The 19,556-nt window shown below is 42.0% G+C and overlaps 1 pseudogene; it reads left to right on the top strand.

The window, feature by feature from the left end:
* The first annotated feature begins 1,471 nt into the window (after positions 1–1,471).
* LOC117518495 lies at positions 1,472–19,556 on the top strand (annotated as a pseudogene).

The raw sequence follows: 19,556 nt of genomic DNA, 5'->3' as shown, positions 1-19,556 counted from the left end.
CAAGCATTCATGATATGCACACTCTAAAGGCTATGAAATTGGGCTATTAGTAAAAAAAAGTAGAAAATGGGGTGTTCACAATAATAGTAGCATCTGCTGTTGACGCTACAAACTCAAACTGCTTTTTTTTTTATCAATCCTGTGAATCACTAAACTAGTATTTACTTGTATAACTACAGTTTTTCATGATTTCTTCACATCTGGGAGGCATTAATTTTGTTGGTTTGGAACCAAGATTTTGCTGGTTTACTAGTGTGCTTGGGGTCATTGTCTTGTTGAAACACCCATTTCAAGGGCATGTCCTCTTCAGCATAAGGCAACATGACCTCTTCAAGTATTTTGACATATCCAAACTGATCCATGATACCTGGTATGTGATATATAGGCCCAACACCATAGTAGGAGAAACATGCCCATATCATGATGCTTGCACCACCATGCTTCACTGTCTTCACTGTGAGCTGTGGCTTGAATTCAGAGTTTGGGGGTTGTCTCACAAACTGTCTGCGGCCCTTGGACCCAAAAAGAACAATTTTACTCTCATCAGTCCACAAAATATTCCTCCATTTCTCTTTAGGCCAGTTGATGTGTTCTTTGGCAAATTGTAACCTCTTCTGCACATGTCTTTTATTTAACAGAGGGACTTTGCGGGGGATTCTTGCAAATAAATTAGCTTCACACAGGCGTCTTCTAACTGTCACAGCACTTACAGGTAACTCCAGACTGTCTTTGATCATCCTGGAGCTGATCAATGGGTGAGCCTTTGCCATTCTGGTTATTCTTCTATCCATTTTGATGGTTGTTTTCTGTTTTCTTCCACGCATCTCTGGTTTTTTTTTGTCAATTTTAAAGCATTGGAGATCATTGTAGATGAACAGCCTATAATTTTTTGCACCGGCGTATAAGTTTTCCCCTCTCCAATCAACTTTTTAATCAAACTACGCTGTTCTTCTGAACAATGTCTTGAACGTCCCATTTTCCTCAGGCTTTCAAAGAGAAAAGCATGTTCAACAGGTGCTGGCTTCATCCTTAAATAGGGGACACCTGATTCACACCTGTTTGTTCCACAAAACTGACGAACTCACTGACTGAATGCCACACTACTATTATTGCGAACACCCCCTTTTCTACTTTTTTTACTAATAGCCCAATTTCATAGCCTTAAGAGTGTGCATATCATGAATGCTTGGTCTTGTTGGATTTGTGAGAATCTACTGAATCTACTGGTACCTTGTTTCCCATGTAACAATAAGAAATATACTCAAAACCTGGATTAATCTTTTTAGTCACATAGCACTACTATTATTCTGAATACTACTGTAAACTGGTTTGGTTCCATTAGTGGACCTGATTCTGAACAGACTTTGGACTGTGTGCAGACACACATGATATATAGAAGTAATTGTCCCAACAGACTGATCAATAATTGAAATAATCAGTCTTTGGGTCCTAGAATGAGGAAATAAATAGACTTGTGAAGTTTTTAAACCCTTTAGTTCTGAGTGCAAATAGTTGCTGTTGGTTTTATTTTGGCCTGCACGCCTCCCGGACACATGGGCTTTTATTGTGAAAGGCAGAGTTCACAGCAGACTTGCATAACTCCCAGATGTGACCTGTTCAGATCGTTATTGTGTCAGCAAGACAGGTGCACTCTGGGAAATGCTCCGCTCTACAAACATGCATTCCATAATCACCAAAAACGGATCAGAGACACCAGAGCCGCTGAGAGCAGAAGTCACAGGTGAGTTCTTCAAAATGTTTAATCCTACATCTGAGTCACAAACTGTTCCTGTAGCACATAGAGTACAGTACAGTAGTACATATGTACTACCGTACTCTATGTTCTCAGTGCTGTCAGGATGTTTAATTCCAATACTCTTTAGGTCTTTGTCCTGTTCCACGTCAGGCTGACAGTTTGTCAGCATGATGTTCTTCTGAATCTATTGTCCTACAGAATCGTGTGCTTAGAAACAGAATCCTGCCATCGGGACAGGGATCAGTCTATCGGCTGCAGTGGCTCGTGGCTCAACCTTTTTATCTGCTGATGTGTTATGTTTACGTTCAACAATCAGATATTTAAAAAACAAACAAAGGGTCACTGTCCACATATTTATGGTCCTGAGTTTGTGGGTACCTGGACCTGGATCAGTGGTGGGAAACGGATGGATTGTTTTAAGTGGGGTTCTTTGGTGTGATGACTGTCAGTCAGGTACCATGGATGTTGGCATCCACGTTGTTGGTGTCCATGTTGTTGGGGATCTGATGTCAGTGTCTGAGTTGTGGACTCGAGGTGGACTCAAGGACTTGGCCTTGACATGGACTATGGATGGATATGCAATTGCACTGCATCAATGCAGTGAGCGAGTCAGCGAGCAGCAGAGCAGGCGGGCGGTGTTTGTGCAGACGGCCGTACCGCTTGCTGCAGCCCATGGCCAGGTTTGGAGGCCGCAGGCCAGGGCCTGTGGCCGCGTTGGTCCCCCCATTTATTGTTCTTGAAGCTACCGTTTTTAAAATATATAAATGTATTAAATTAGACTTGCAATTTTAATTAATTTATTCCAATTGAATTTTAAATGTAGTAGTTCTGTAGTTTTTTTTTTTTTTTTTTTTACTGTGTGCCCTCCTTTGAATGAGCTTGTGTAAGATAACTGTTCAAGCTCAGATCAGGTCGGTGTCCTCGGTCTCCTGTCTCTTGTCCAGTCTGTGTCTTGTTGCTGTAGTAGTAGTTAGTGATCCAATTATACATGATGATAACTGCTGGCCATTTCATCCACAAAAAATCCTTAGAAGATTGCCTTGCATCAGTGAGAAGTTGGATGTCTAGAAACGTCCTACTTTTAAACTCTGATAAGACTGAAATGATGGTTCTTGGTCCAGTGAGACATCAGCATCAATTTGACCAGTTAATGCTCAGCCTCGGCTCGTGTGTCATACATCACACTGACAAAGTGAGGAACCTTGGGGTAATTTTTGATCCTATGTTGTCCTTTGACCTCCACATTAGAGATATTACTCGGACTGCTTTCTTCCACCTGCGAAATATAGTGAAGATTCGTCCCATCCTGTCTATGGCTGATGCTGAGACCCTGATTCATGCCTTTATCTCTTCTAGATTGGACTACTGCAGTGCTCTATTTTCTGGTTTACTGCAGTCCAGCATTAGGGGTCTCCAATTGGTTCAAAATGCTACAGCCAGACTTTTGACATGAAGCAGAACGTTTGACCACATTACACCCATTTTGGCGTCTCTTCACTGGCTTCCTGTCCCAGTGAGATCAGATTTTAAGGTTCTGCTACTAACCTATAAAATTGTTCACGGACTGGCACCTCCCTACTTAGCTGACCTAATTAAACCTTACGTACCGGCCCGGGCTTTACGTTCTCAGGGTGCAGGACTACTTTGTGTCCCTAAGGTGAATAAGAAGTCTGTGGGTCACAGAGCTTTCTCTTATCGTGTCCCTGTTCTGTGGAATGGTCTCCCTGCATCAATAAAACAGTCAGATTCTGTGGAGACTTTCAAGTCCAGACTTAAGACGCATTTGTTTTCTTTTATATGATTAGCATATTGTGTTATTATGCTTTTTTTTTTTTTTTTTACTCTCTTATTGTGCTTTTAATCTTTTAATTAATTTTGCTCTTTTATCTTTTAGTCCATTTTGGGTTTTATGTTGTTTTCTGTGAAGCAGCTTGGTGAGGCTGTCGTGATTTGGCGCAATATAAGTTGAATAAACTGAAATTCAACTGACTGTAGGCGGTCCTTGTCTGACTGGCGATAACAAGGCTGCAAAGACAGACTCGAGTCTTTTCAGTCTGTTTTGTGTTGCCAGGTCTGCCGCGGTGCCTGAGTGGTGATCGGTTGCTGTGTTCCTTTACAGCTGAGCATCTATTCAGTGGTTTGGTTGAGAAATGACATCACCAATAAGTGATGAGCTGCTTCCCTGTGACCTTTGACCTGTATGGACTGCAGGTTCTGTTCCAGCCTGGCTGCAGGGCACACTGCTGAGGAACGGACCGGGTCTCTTCTCCGTGGGAAACTCTGAGTACAACCACTGGTTTGATGGCATGTCGCTGATCCACAGCTTCACCTTCACTAACGGTAAGAAACAAAATCTGGAGCGATGGAATGGCACGGCGCCAACACGCCATCATCATGCTGCTCTTGTTTCAGGAGAGGTTTTTTACAGAAGCAAGTTTCTGAAGAGTGAGACCTACAAGAGGAACATCAGGGCCAACAGGATCGTGGTGTCAGAGTTTGGAACCATGGTCTACCCGGATCCCTCCAAAACATCTTCTCCAGGTATCAGATCTGTTTCAAGACCCGTTTCAGTCCACGTAGGACTCACAGACTCGCAAACTGGTTCTGGTTCTCACTGCCAGAGCGTTTACGCACCCTTCACAACATCATCTCCGACTTCACCGACAACAACCTGATCAACATCATCCGCTATGGCCGCAACTACTACGCCTCCTCCGAGGTCAACTACATCAACCAGATCGACCCCGTTACCCTGGAAACGGTCAGCAGGGTGAGTCTGTGGTCACTGCTGTGCCTCAAAGTTTGCTGATTGGAGATCAAAGGGTTTTATGTTGACAGATAAACTACAGGAGTCACATCGCGCTCAACTTGGCGACGGCTCATCCTCACTATGACGACGAAGGAAACACCTACAACATGGGCACCGCCATCGTGGGCTTGGGCCCGCCCACATACGTCATCTTCAAAGTGCCGGCTGACGAATCAGGTGAACATCACACTGTCTATTTTCAAAGATCGGTCACATGATCACATTTGATCTTTTTCTCCTCACATGACTGCTGTGGGAACGGATTCCTTCAAGGAAACTGTTGAAATTAAATCATTTGTTTGTTCAAATGTTAAAGAACTTTGAGGCAACAGTTTCAAATCACACTGTGTCAAAAACATTACATTTATGTCCTTTAAGTTATTTTTTCTTTCATTAAATGCTCAAAAACAAACAATGACAAAGCAAAATTATCTTCCAGAGATTTGTGTAACAGGCCTGAAAACTTCAGTCAATGTGACAAATATTTGTAAAAAAAATAAATAAATAAAAAAATCACACAAAAAAAATCCTCAAACGCTGAATTGTTTCGCTGGATAATGTGGATCAAAATGTTAAATTTTAGCTGACGTGAAGCCAGCGGCTCTTAGGAAGGAAGATGACACTGTCAAAATATTTGGCCCTTCTTTTTGATTTCCACAACATGGTGCACATTTTTCAATTTATTTTCATTTATATAACCCCAAATCACAACAAAGCTGCCTCAAGGTGCTTCACACAAGTAAAGTCTAACCTTACCAACCCCCAGAGCAAACACACAGGCGACTGTGGGTAAAACATAAAATTACAGTTTATACATGTGGGTTTATACACGACACACACACACACACACACACGGCACCAGCTGTGTGTGTTGTGTATAAACTCCGGCCCAATCTGAACCAGCAGTAAGGATCTAAAAAGTCACAAACTCCCTCTGATGTTTTAAGGAGAAACTTCAAGCAGACCAGACTCAAAGGGGCGACCCTCTGCTTGGACCATGATACAGACATAAATTACAGAACAATTCACAAAATGAATATACAGGAAATGCTGTTGGTGCACAAGACAGGAGGGTCTCCAGCAAAAATTCCCACACCCACCTCTGCATGGAGCTGCACCTTAAACAGAGAGAAAACAGAATCAGGCATCAGAAAGACAATACAGTATAATTTGTCAGCATTAAACAACAAGAAAACAGAAGAAATACTAAGGTGATCGCCGGCCACTAGCCCTAAACTTCAGTTGAATCCGCGGCCCGCTTGTTTCCTCATGAAATGAATTAAAAGAGTAAAAAGCATAGAAACACACTATACCAGTATGCTGCCATACGAAAGGAAAATAAGTGCGTCTTAAGTCTGGACTTGAAAGTCTCCACAGAATCTGACTGTTTTATTGATGCAGGAAGATCATTCCACAGAACAGGGGCACGATAAGAGAAAGCTCTGTGACCCGCAGACTTTTTATTCACCCTAGGGACACAAAGTAGTCCTGCACCCTGAGAAGCACATAGGTGCTCATGTTGTCAAACAGCAATTAGACCATGCCCAGATGTTGGCTCCCTCCGCCCATCAATCATGGATCCATCCTTGGTCCATCCTCGTCTCCAGCAGCCAGGTGCCGTGTGGGCGTGTCCTTGTCCTGGTTCAGTGTTGGGCTTTAGTGCGCTGCACCTTTTGCACATGGATTTTCACTGGTTTCTCTTGATGCCTGTTTTTAGTCCTTTAGTAAGCTTGTGAGTGCCCGGTTGTGTCACGCTTTTGTTTGGTCTTTTTGTTTTATGTTTTTTCTTGGTGTTGTTCGTGTTTGTGTCTGACTAACTTGGACGCCCTTTTCTGTTTCCGTTTGCTGCAAGACAAATCTACCCACAGGTACAAATAAAGTCACCTGAACTTTTATGATACAAGGTAGGTTTCTTAAACTACAATTCAGCTCCCACCACCTGCAATTTACACATGTCCAGGTTTTCCCATTGATTCCCATGTATTCCTGCAAATTCCGATAGAAAGTTTCCTACTTAAAAAATTTCCAGAATTTTGCATTTCGAGTTATAGTCGAGTGGTGCTGTTTGTAGACGGGCACACAGGAGCCGGTTTAATGTCTCCGTCTTTGTACATCAAAGTCACTCCTCTGCATTTACAGTAGACACATTCCAACCACCAGGGGGCAGCCACCCTCTGGCACATGGGGATCAATTCCAGGTCTACAGACACTGGTGTGGTGACCAGGATTCAAAGGAACATCTGATTATTCTGCAAGTTGGCACAGTGGCAATGCCCGCCTGGAACCCACACCCAGTGTGGTGTGAGCAGAGCAGGCCGCGCACATCACGAGAAACACTCAGATCCATGGACTTGTGCTTTTCAGATCAAAACAAACCGGCGCTGAGGAAAGTGGAGCAAATCTGCTTGCTTCCTTTTCGTTCCACTCTGTTCCCGAGCTACTTCCACAGCTTCGGAATGACCGACAACTACATCGTGTTTGTGGAGCAACCCTTCAAACTGGACATCGTCAAACTGGCCACTGCCTACTTCAGAGGTATCAACTGGGGCAGCTGCCTAATATTCGACAAGGACGACATTGTAAGGCTCTGCACAGGCGCTACGCCAAACGCTAAACACTGACATCACATCGAGGAGCTCACACAGGCACAAACAGCACTCTGACACTGGACCTCCAACCCACAATGTCCCTCAAAGTATCCACCAGTCGTGACTTCAAACTCCTGTTTCCTGCGGCCTTCGACGGGGCGCCAAACTGACCGTGTGCTTGTTGTTCCTGTTTTCTTCCAAGACACTGTTTCACCTCATCAACAGGAAGACGGGGAAGGTGATGCCCACCTGTTTCCATGGTGACCCGCTAGTCGTGTTCCATCACATCAATGCCTATGAGGACGACGGTCCACGTGGTCTTCGATCTGATCAGCTACGAGGACGGCAACCTGTACAACATGTTCTACCTGCACAACTTAAAAACGACACCGCCATGAAGCACAAACAAAGAGCGCCACTTCCTGCCACTCTGCCAGAGGTTTGTCCCTGCCCCTCAACGTCCACGAGGTAACGACCAGATGGAAAGTCCTCCTTTACTTATTGCACAAGTTTTTTTTTTTTAAATGATCAGCGCTTTGTACAAAGGTTTACATACACCTTGGTGAAAAACTTTCAAACTTTCCGACCACTTTTTTTATTTGTTCAAACGAGAAGTGAGTTCAGCCAGAAGGTCGACTTTTTTTTTTCCACTGTGAACGTGTTCAAAAATAACCATAACAAGACTGCAAAAGATTTTCAGCAGGTTAAATGTTTACATACGCCAAGATGAAGGCCTCTTCAAAAAGCACAAAGATTCCAGAATGTTCCAATAATGGATGAAGTTACAATTCAAAGCTTATGAACGATATAATTCATGTTTATTTGTATTTCAGCTGTATTTCAGGGGCCACCCCAAGAACCAGCGCCTCCTTGTGTTTAAGAGCAGGAAAAACAGAATTACCTGTAATTAAGCCAAATCCAACAGTTTTGGTCTCCACAAGTCAGACGCAGGTTAAGGGGTCTGCCCTGTTCTCAGAAGGACCCGTAGGTCTTAGGGTTAGGGTTAAGGTTTGGTCAGGTGCACAGTATTTTGGTGCTGATCCGTCTTCAAAGCATCTCTTTTGTAATTCTATGAGAAGAAGCAGGAGGCGTGCCCACAGTTCCTCTTCACCAAAAGGCCCAAATACTAGCTCCACCCCTTTGTCCAACCCATCTGTTCTTCATGACAGGAAGTACTCTCAGGTCCACATCAGTCTTTGGTGACATCTTATTGATATCTCCAGGATTGTTCCCGAGGAACCAACCTGGTGACGCTGACGGACACAACGGCTCAGGCGGTGATGCAGGATGACGACTCCATCTACTGCCGGCCTGCCGACTGCCTCTTAAAGGTTAACGCCAGCTATCAATCACATCCAAGGTCCTTTGATGTTCTGGTCTTAAAGTGAAACCACAATACGCCCCCCTCACCCTGCAACGCCAACACAATAATATTACAAGAAGTAACTGACCATGACCTTTGACTCTTATGTCAATCATTATGCTAAACCATCACAGTCTGAATATCAACATACAAAATAAGGAACAAGACTTCTTTGTCTTTCGGCTGTTCCCGTTAGGGGGCGCACACAGCAGATCAATCGTTTCCATCTCACCTTGTCCTCTGTCACACCAACCACCCTGCATGTCCTCTCTCAGCACATTCATAAACCTCCTCTTTGGCCATGCTGTGGCTGATCAACTTTATGCCTCTGTAGTTACTGCAGCTCTGCACATCACCCTTGTTCTTGAAAATAGGAACCAGCACACTTCGTCTCCACTCCTTAGGCATCCTTTCACTTTCCAAGAGTTTATTAACAATCTGGTTAAAAATTCCACTGCCATCTCTCCTCATAATTTTCCTGCCTCCGCTGGTATGTCATCTGGACCAACCGCCTTTCCACTCTCCATCCTCTTCATAGCAGCCCTCACTTCTTCCTTACTAATCTCTTGTACTTCCTGATTTACTATCACCACATCATCCAGCCTTTTCTCTTGCTCATTTTCTTCATTCATCAGCTCTTCAAAATATTCCCTCCACCTTCTCAGCACGCACTCCTCACTTGTCAGCACATTCCCATGTGCATCTTTTACCACTCTAACCTGCTGCACATCCTTTCCAGCTCTGTCCCTTTGCCTGGGCAATTGATACAAGTCCTTTTCTCCTTCCCTACTATTCAACTTCTTATACAGCTCGCAGTATGCCTTTTCCTTCGCTTTTGCCACTTCTCTTTTTGCCTTACACCGCATCTCCTTGTACTCCTGTCTACTTTCTTCATCTCTCCGACTATCTCAAAACTTTTTTCGCCAACCTCTTTCTCCTTATGATTTCCTGGACCTCTTCATTCCACCACCAAGTCTCCTTGTCTTCCTTCCACTGTCCACGTCATACCCAGTACTGTCCTGTCTGTCTCCCTCATCACATCTACATTCCTGAGAAACTGGAACACACTCTCTGGTCCCCCCCCCCCTTTTTTTTTAAAGATGGGACCACTACCCCAGTTTGCCAATCAAGAGGTACTGTCCCAGACTTCCATGCAACACTGTATAAATCCTGTGCTTGTCAGTCATGACAGCCCAACAACATCCACAGACTTCAGCATCAGCTCCCGGTGACTTGCTATCAAGGAGTTTTTTTTGTCTACCGCTGTGACTTCTGCCAGAGTGATGCACCAGATCCTCCTGAGTCTTCCATCCCCACCTCCTCGATGGAGGACATGTCAGTAGGGTTGAGGAGATTCTCAGTGTTCCTTTCACCGCCTGACAATATCCTCAGTCCAGTTTAGCTGCTCTCCTTCCCTGCTGAACGCAGCCTGGGCTAAGAACTGCTTCCCTTTCCTGAAACACCTGACAATCTGCCAGAACTACTTTGAGGCTGACCGAAAGTCATTCTCCATGGCCTCTCTAAACTCCTCTCATGCCCGAGTTTTTGTCTCAGCCACCACTGAGGCTGCTGACCTTCTGGCCTGCTAGTACCTGTCCGCTGATTCCACAGACCTCTGTACTAAGCAGACATGAAAGACTGTGCAGACTATAAACATTAATTGGACGTCTGCAGTGTTGATGGTTTCATCAAACTCAAAGTCATCAAAATAATAGAAAAAACAAGTGATTTTGCTAAATTTTTAAATGACTGAGTGAATTTCTGTTGCATTTTTCTCCCTGATGCAGACCAGAGTGCTTTACAATGACGTCTCACATTCACACCAGTGTCAGCTTGTGTCCATAACCACACAACCAATTTACACTGGGAAACAACTACACCGTAACCCGCAACAATTTACACTGTAACATGCAACAATTTACACTGGGAAACAATTTACACTGTAACACGCAACAGTTTACACTGTAACATAATTTACACTGGGGGAAACAACTTACACCGTAACCCGCAACCAATTTACACCGTAACCCGCAGCAATTTACACTGGGAAACAACTTACACTGTAACCCGCAACAACTTACACTGTACCCCGCAAACAATTTACACTGTAACATCCAACAATTTACACTGGTAACAATTTACACTGTAACACGCAACAGTTTACACTAACATAATTTACACTGGGAAACAGTCTACACTGTAACACGCAACAATTTACCACTGTAACGCAACAATTTACACTGGTAAACAATTTACACCGTTAGCACGCAACAATTTACATGGGAAACCAATTTACACCATAACACGCAACTATTTACACTGGGAAATAATTTACACTGTAACACGCAACAATTTACACTGTAACAACAACCATTTACACTGGGAAACAATCTACACTAACATGCAACAATTTACACTGTAACACATAATTTACACTGGTAAACAATTACACCGTAACACGCAACAATTTACACTGGTAAACAATTACACCGTAACACGCAACTATTTACACTGGTAAACAATTACACCGTAACACGCAACATTTACACTGGGAAACAATTTACACGTTAGCACGCAACAATTTACACTGGGAAACAATTTACACCATATACACGCAACTTATTTACACTGGGAAACAATTTACACTGTAACACGCAACAATTCTACACTGTAACACAACCATTACACTGGGAAACAATCTACACTAACATGCAACAATTTACACTGTAACACATAATTTACACTGGTAAACAATTTACACCGTAACATGCAACAATTTACACTGGGAAACAATTTACACCGTAACACGCAACTATTTACACTGGGAAACAATTTACACCGTAACACGCAACTATTTACACTGGGAAACAATTTACACCGTAACACGCAACTATTTACACCGCAACAACTTACATCGTAACACACAACAATTTACACCGTAACATGTAACAATTTACATTGAAATAACTTACACTAACAACTTACACCGTAACACACCCGCCACGTCATCCACACCAGCAGAAACCATCTGAAGCGACAAATAATCATTAAAAGTCAAAATACATAAAAATCAAGTCAACTTGCTGAATCTGTCTGCTTTCTGTATAAACGGTTCAGTAAATCTACAGGTTTCTTCTTCACTCGTTGTCCATTAAAGAACAGAGCCAAAATAAAAAGAAAGAAAAAAATTCTAATTAATGAAACGACAAGAGTTTAAATGAATTACAACTTGAAGGCTACGTCGTGTTAGCCTTGTTCCAATTAGCTAACATATTTCTGAAATTAACTTTACTGAACAAAAATATGTCTGATTCAAACACGTGAGCGAGAAGCTGCTAGAAGGTGCAAGAAGGTGACGTCCAGATTGAAACGACGTTCCTGCTAACTTGGCTAACTTTTGGTCTCAAGTGCAAGCGAGCTTGTGTCGAATCCCGGCCACAAAGACACGTCATCCGCTCACAGACGCCCTCAGGCTGTGTCCCAATTCAGCGGCTGCATCCTACGAAGGCTGCAGTCATCAGCTGTGTCATAGGCTGATATTTGACGTTTGTAGCCTTCTTTCACACGACGGTCCCATGTGGCAGGGTGCAAATTTTCCCCCGAAGACACAGTGGTTGTTAAAAAAAAAAAAAAAGAACAAAAAAAGGAAAAGGACAACGAGACATTCTTAAGTTCTGTCTGTACAATTGTAAACAAGTAATTTTATAACAAATAAGTACTGAAAAGTGACAACTAGACTACAGGTTAAAGACGCCACATTAGTTTGGCACGTACAGCTGTCAATGACACGACAACAAAACGCTCTGTGGGCCAAACATCTGATTTCAGAACGATTTGTTCCAGCCTCTGCTGTGTTTGTAGGACTGAAACCTGAAGAGTTTAATAGGACACAGACCTCAGCAGGGTCCAGACCCTGAGTTGGGACACAGCCAGAGTGTCAAAGAGCACACCCAACCCAGTAACCCCAAATCTGACTGGTTAAAGCACACAATAATCTACAACACAGGAATCATTCGGAAGGCCTCAGGGAATATTTTTTCACCCAGTGACAGCAGGGGGAAATCTGATTGGACAAAACTAAACTCTCATCCATATGACCGGATCTTGAATCAGAACAGCTCAGAGAGTAGAAATGACAAGAAGTAATACATAAGTACATGAATGGGAGATTTTTGTAAAATACATGCAACATGAGGCAGCACGGTGACTTAGTGGTTAGCAGTTACCTCATAGTAAGAAGGTCATGGGTTCGATTCCCACCTGTGTCCTTTCTGTGTGGAGTTGGCGTGTTCTCCCTGTGTTTGTGCGAGTTCCCTCCGGGTGCTTCGGCTCCCTCCCACATCCAAAGACATGCAGGTTAGATGGACTGGAAACTTTAAAAACTGTCCAGGTCTCCCTTGTAAAAAGAGATTTCGATCTCAATGGGACTAACCTGGTTAAAGGACATGTCACACTGAAACCACAAGAATTTAGATTGAGGCTGTTAGTGACCATCTGATGATCCACTGGGATCACTTTGTGCACTTCCTTGACCAGTTTCAAACTATACAACATTCACAGCAAACAGAGACAGACATCTGAAAGCAAACTACTCCTGAGTACTCAGGTGTTTCCGACAGGTGATGTAGCTACTAGAAACGTCCCAGCGTGCAATTCAATGGTATGTAGCTGCTAACGTTAACAACTGAGGCACAGATTAATTCCAAAGTTTACACAAATGTGATGTGGTATTGTGACGTCTCATTTTTAAGTGATAACTGTTTGTTTCGATGTAGTCACCGTAAAAGCAGCAGCTGGGAGGTTTCGTGCACCTGCACAACCAGTGGTGGACACAGCTAATCAAAAGGTTAGCTTCGATAGCAGTTCAGCCTTTAGTTAACTTTTATAAAGCTAAACTGATAACCCCCTAAAAAAAATTAGCAGAAGTTACAGATAAAAGCTAAACCGATAACTTTCAGTTGACTTCAGTACACTAGCAGCTACTGACAACAACAAATCAGTGCTTCTTTGTCAAATCGCCTTCTCTCAGCAAAAGAGACCTGGTGACCAGAGAGAAAGAAAGAGAAGAGCAAAGGGGCGGGGGTGGGGTAAAGACAATTTCTCTTCACACCATACAGAGCTGTCGGCATATCACCCAAGTCATTCACAGCCCGACAGTTTTGACTTATGGTTCATTTTAAACAACTATTCTGGACAAGTTATTTAATTAACGTCACATCTATCATTTTAAAAGGTGAAAATATCAGCTATATATTTTAGTTTTAAACTAATGCACTAATTTAGAAGGTTTTAGCTTTTAGATACACATGCCACAGTGCATTATAGGTAAATTAGTTTCCTGACATAAGTGGTTGGCTGGTCGGTATAACAAACAACTTACTGAAATGTTGGTGGGTTTTACAAATAAATCGTATTTGTATTAAGTTTTTTCATTTGTAAAAAAAAAAAGGCCGTTTGAAAAATGAAAATTCTGTTTGTTAAGTGGATTCAGCACTTTTAGCAAAGTGTGGCACTTGGTATTTTATACTCCATGAGATTGACAGTGTTCATGGCAGTATGAACAGCATTTATCCATAATGCACTGCAGCATGTGTCTAAACACTAAAACCTTAAAAATTAGTGCATTACTTTAAAACTAAAATATATAGCAGACATTTCACTTTATAAAACGAGATGCAATGTTAATTTCAATAACTTGTCCAGAATTTGTATGTTAAGTTTAGCTATACGTCTAAACTGTTTGCCTGTGCATGACTTGGGTGGATATGGCTGGCCAGTCTGTATGATGTGAAGAGAAATTGTCTTTTTTCTTCTCTGGTGGCCAGCTGTCCTCTGCCTGCAGAGGATAGAGCTATACCTCTCATAGTCTGCCTGCTACAAAATGTTACAAATGTTTTTAACTGTTAAGCTTTATTCACTGTGCCAGCAAAAATATGTTAGCGGTCTAAAAATTATCGGAAGCTAATTGGTCCGCTGATGGTTTTCAAAGTTATCCGCTAATGAAAAATTATCTTTGATAATTAGCAGAACTGGGCCCACTGCTGTGCACGACCGTGTCATAAACGCAGCCTGTTAAAATGCTAATAAGTGTTGTATATAAACTGTGAAAAATCTAACATTATATTTTATATATATATTATATTAATTGCCATGTGATCGCCAGCCATGGAACAGTCCGCTGGTCCTCACGGATCCCACAGTTAGAGATCATTTCCAAGTTCCACTCGGCCAGAGAATAATGTCCAGGTCCACTCGCTCTCAGGTTCTGATCCGATCGCAGCTCTGCCTTCAACTCATCTTCTGTCAGGATCGTGGCACATTAGAGTCCATATTCTCCTGAAACAGTGTCTTCTGATTTTTTTCCAGTATGAGACCACATATCTGTGGTCCACACACGTCCATGGTCACAGCGGCAGTAAAACCAGCAGCTGTGACACAAACAGCAGCATCACGACACTAAGATCCAAAATCCAACAGACTCTGAAGAAGTTAAGAGTTTCGGGGTGAACTGTGTTGTCTCCTCTGTAAATCAGAAAAGTTCACAAGCTTCGTTATCGGACGCAACTTCATTTGTTTTGCTCCATCTGTCACCGTCTGGGGATGTTTGTGTTTTGCTAATAACTACGTCACAAGCAGAGAATTGCTGAGTGAGACGTTTTCTGGAAATGCACCCGTTTCCTCACTTCAGCAGAGGGATCAAAAACACCAGGAACCTCTAATTATGAGCGTGTGTGTGAGAGTACTTTGATGTTGTGTTGCTCACAGGGACATTAAAACACGAGACATGTCCTTTAAATAAAGGGTTCAAATTAAATGAATATAAATACTAAATTAAGAAAAGACAAATTCCCATTCTGACAACACATAGACCAGGACCAAAAAAAAGAGTCTGGGTGGCCCTGATGGCCCAGTGTAGTAATATACTGTATACAGTACTACAGTAACATATAGCCACACAATACAGTACAGCAATGTATCCAGTAATACTGTGCAGTACAATACCGTAATATAGCACTGTAATCCCTACCAAAAAATAGTATTGATAAGTATATAAAAAGTAAACTGGAAGTATACTTGAAACATACTTGCATATACTACTTTTTGGTAAGGGATACACAAATACAGTACAGTGTACATAGTAGTCATACAGTATTCACTCACTGATCTTCAACCGTTTACTGCATTTAAGTGTCGCAGGGGGTGGAGCCTATCCCATCAGTCACAGGGCACAAGGCGGGTTCACCCTGGACAGGACGCCAGTCTGTCACAGGGACACATACAGACAAACACATTCACACCTACGGACAATTTAAAGTTTCCAGTCCATCTAACCTGCGTGTCTTTGGAAGAACACACAAGGGAGAACACACAAACTCCACACGGAAAGGACACAAGTGGGAATCAATCCCATGACCTTCTTACTGTGAGGTAACACTGCTAACCATGAAGCCACCCGTTCTGCCTGTCATACCAGTCAAGTGGTGGGCACAGTTCCAATAATTCGATAATCATCGAAGATAATGTTTTCAATTGTTTTATCTTTTTAGATAACTTAAAAAACCATCATCGGACTAATTATCTTGCAATAATTTTTTGTCCAACCGATAACGTGGTAAATAAGTTGAACAGCTACAAATATTTATAAACTTAAATCAGTTGAGCACCTCCTGATAAATGTTTTGTAACTGAAGTGTAGTTCTACCCTCTGCAAAACAGAGAAGAGCTGCTTTAAGAAGAAACCGCTCTATCCTCTGTAGACAAATCATTTCTTTTAAACACGCGGGCAATATCACCCAAGTCATCCAGAGGCATACATTTTTAACTTATGGTTCAACTTTTAACCAGACTAATTTCGGACAAGTTATTTAAATTGTCATGTCTGAAGTTTTATAAAGTGAAAATATCAGATATACATTTTAGTTTTAAAGTAATGTGCTAATTTTTAAGGTTTTAGTGTGGATATATGCTGTGCCTAGCAGTGCATTATGGGTAGGACAGGGTAATCTCAGTACGTTCACGACATGAGAAAGGCATTTGAAACACTTTGATCAGGCTCCACGGACAACAGCATTAAACTCTTGTGCCTAAAACTCTTGTGAATATATTCTCTGGGTTTATAGACGTTATTGTGTCTGCATTTATTAAATTCCACACATCTTAAATGTAGCAGACATGGATTATCTGGAATTTTGTTTTGGCAAGTTTTCAAGGTCTCTACTGCCATCTACTGGCCAGTAGTGTTCATTCGCCCTATTGACGTATCCCATAATCCCTTGCGTGCCAGAGTCACTGCAGTCAAACAACATATAGAGAATTAACACAATGACAGTTGTAAATTAATATTATACTACAAAAATGTATTTTTTTTATGCTTTTCATCACGTTAATAAGAGACTGCTGCATGATACCCTGAAAACTTGCTAAAACAATTATAACAAATAATCCATATCTGTTACGTTTAATCTGCGTGGAATTTAATAAACGCAAACCAAATTTCAGACATATGATATATATTAGTCTGGAACAAAGAGGACAAACAGTGTTGTAAAGAACAATAATCAAGATGTTAAAGAGCAAACTTCACTTTCCCCCAGAACGACATGATCAGGAAGCGATTGTAGCTCACAGCAGCTCCCACTGAAAATAACGGAGAGACAGACTGTGATTCTCACGTTTACATAAAATAAACGCAATAACAATGTCTATAAACCCAGAGAATATATTAATGAGAGTTTTAGGCACAATATAAAAATAGTTTTATGTTGAGATGTTAATGGTGTTGTCTGTGGTGATCTCGCAGCGCGGCGACCTCTCTGAGGTTTTGTGGGATGTGAAACATCAATACGGCGAATAGCCAACATTTATGTGTCAAGACAATATTGAGTGCACGTTTTACAATAAACGTGCACACATTCTCTCCACATGCAAAATATTTTACGATGACACTTCTGGGGCTCCGTAAAAATGCCTGTTTTTACAAATAAAAAAACTGAATATTTTACAAAAGCACATTTATCTGTAAATACCAACACACGACACACATCACATTAAGGTGTTGGTTTACATAATGAATGACTGAACCAATCAGTGTTTAGCAGAGGCACATTTTACCCAGAATCCTTTGCGATCTGTCTGTGTTTGTTACAAAACCTCAGAATTAGTGCCTTATTCAACATTAATATATGTTATATTTTAACTTTGTACAAATGACAGAATTGACATTAATGGAGTTATTCTATCGGTATTAATGTTATTTATAAATCAAAACCATAAGTCAGCATTGCTTTATTTTCCAAGACCTCCGCCTGGCCGGAGTGTTGTGATTGGCAGAGAGCTGGGCTTTGTGGCTGCTCTCAGGGTGCCTCTGTGCTGGAAGTCATGTATAAACAAGAGCTTCCAGCAGGGGGCAGGATGTTCAAGACAAAAGTGTGGGCTCATGTTTGAGTTTGTTGTTCCTTTTACTGTTACCAGATGTGATTGTGGTGTTAAAGCTCAAATTTAGTTTATTAGTAGTTGCAAATGTACCAGCGACAATACTGGAATTTATCAGTTATCTGTAACTTCTGATACGTTTTTGGGTGGTTTATCATTTTATCTTTATCAAAGATAACTTTTCAGTTATCTGATTATCTGTTATTGAAGTTAATTTTTTGGTTATCTGTGCCCACCACTGCATACAGTACTGTAATACATTAATAGAGTGTAGTATAAATAGTATTGTGATATAGTAATACTGTGGAGTATGGTCCCTCATACAGTATTCCTGTATTGCAGTGGTGTACAAGTGTACTACACAGTACAGTACTGAACATCACTCCTATGGCACAGGTGATGGTGATTTTTTTTTTAATGATTATTTGCATTATTTTAAAAGAACTGTGATTCCTCCTCAGACCTGGAGCTGCCGGGGATCAACTACAAATTCAACACCAGGAAATATCGCTTCTTCTACGGCACCAGGACGGACGCGTCTCCTTACCCGAACCAGGTCAGTGCGCTTCTGCACTGAACACGCCTCTACGTTGCCACTATACGTCTACAAAAACAGGAAGTCGTGGCGCACACAGAACGCTGTTCAAACACAAATTCACCAAGTTGGATCGCCATGTGTGGTTACAACCACATTCTGTGCACATTAGAAGGACGTGTCTGCAGAAGCAGAGGGTCCGAGTACTGGAGTGACCTGCCTGCAGTCCTCATATGCTCCCAACAGAAAATGTGTGGAACATTTAGCAAAGAAAAATGCAACAGGGACGAGCCCGTACTGTTGGACACTTGAAGACGTGTTTGCAGAAAAATGGGACAAAACACCACCTGAAACGCATCATCACTTGAAGTCCTCAACGTCAAAACATCTAAGTGTTGTGAGAAGGAACTGCAGCACAACAAAGTGGGAAACACTTTAGTGTCCCAACTGTTTTGGGAATGTTTCAGGCCTTAAAGGAATGAAAACACAAAAACACAAATATCTTTGGTTCATCGTGTATCCAGTGAAACATGTCAAATGTTGTGAAGGTTTTCATAGAAAGTGTGAAAAGAAAGAAAATCATTTGTTGATTCAATCTGAGGAGAAACATCTAATGTGGTTCTAATTCTTCTACAGATTGCAAAGTTTGACATCTGGACCCGGAAACACGTGCAGTGGCAGGAAGAGAAGTGCTACCCTTCAGAGCCGGTGTTCGTGGCATCTCCAGGTGCCGCGGACGAGGATGATGGTCAGAACTTTTCTTAAATGGGTCTAAACTTTGACCTTCAGGGTCGCACGTTATCCAGTGATTTCTTCTGAAACGACTTGATGACCGACACCTTTACTGCTTCAACGCTGCTGTTTCTTCTTGCAGGAGTGATTTGTCCTCTGTGGTTTCTCTGGATCCAAACATTTCTCCCTTCATGCTCGTCCTCGATGCCAAAACCCTTGAGGAGGTCGGCCGAGCCACCGTTCCTGCTAGCGTGCACGTGGACCTTCACGGACTCTTCATTCCCACTGCTGTTTCACAGCAGGATGTAAATTTAACGTAGAAATAAACACGTTAAACTCAA

Source organism: Thalassophryne amazonica, chromosome 1 (genome assembly GCF_902500255.1).
Source record: "Thalassophryne amazonica chromosome 1, fThaAma1.1, whole genome shotgun sequence".
Lineage (NCBI taxonomy): Eukaryota > Metazoa > Chordata > Actinopteri > Batrachoidiformes > Batrachoididae > Thalassophryne > Thalassophryne amazonica.
This window is presented reverse-complemented; position numbering and strand designations above follow the sequence as displayed.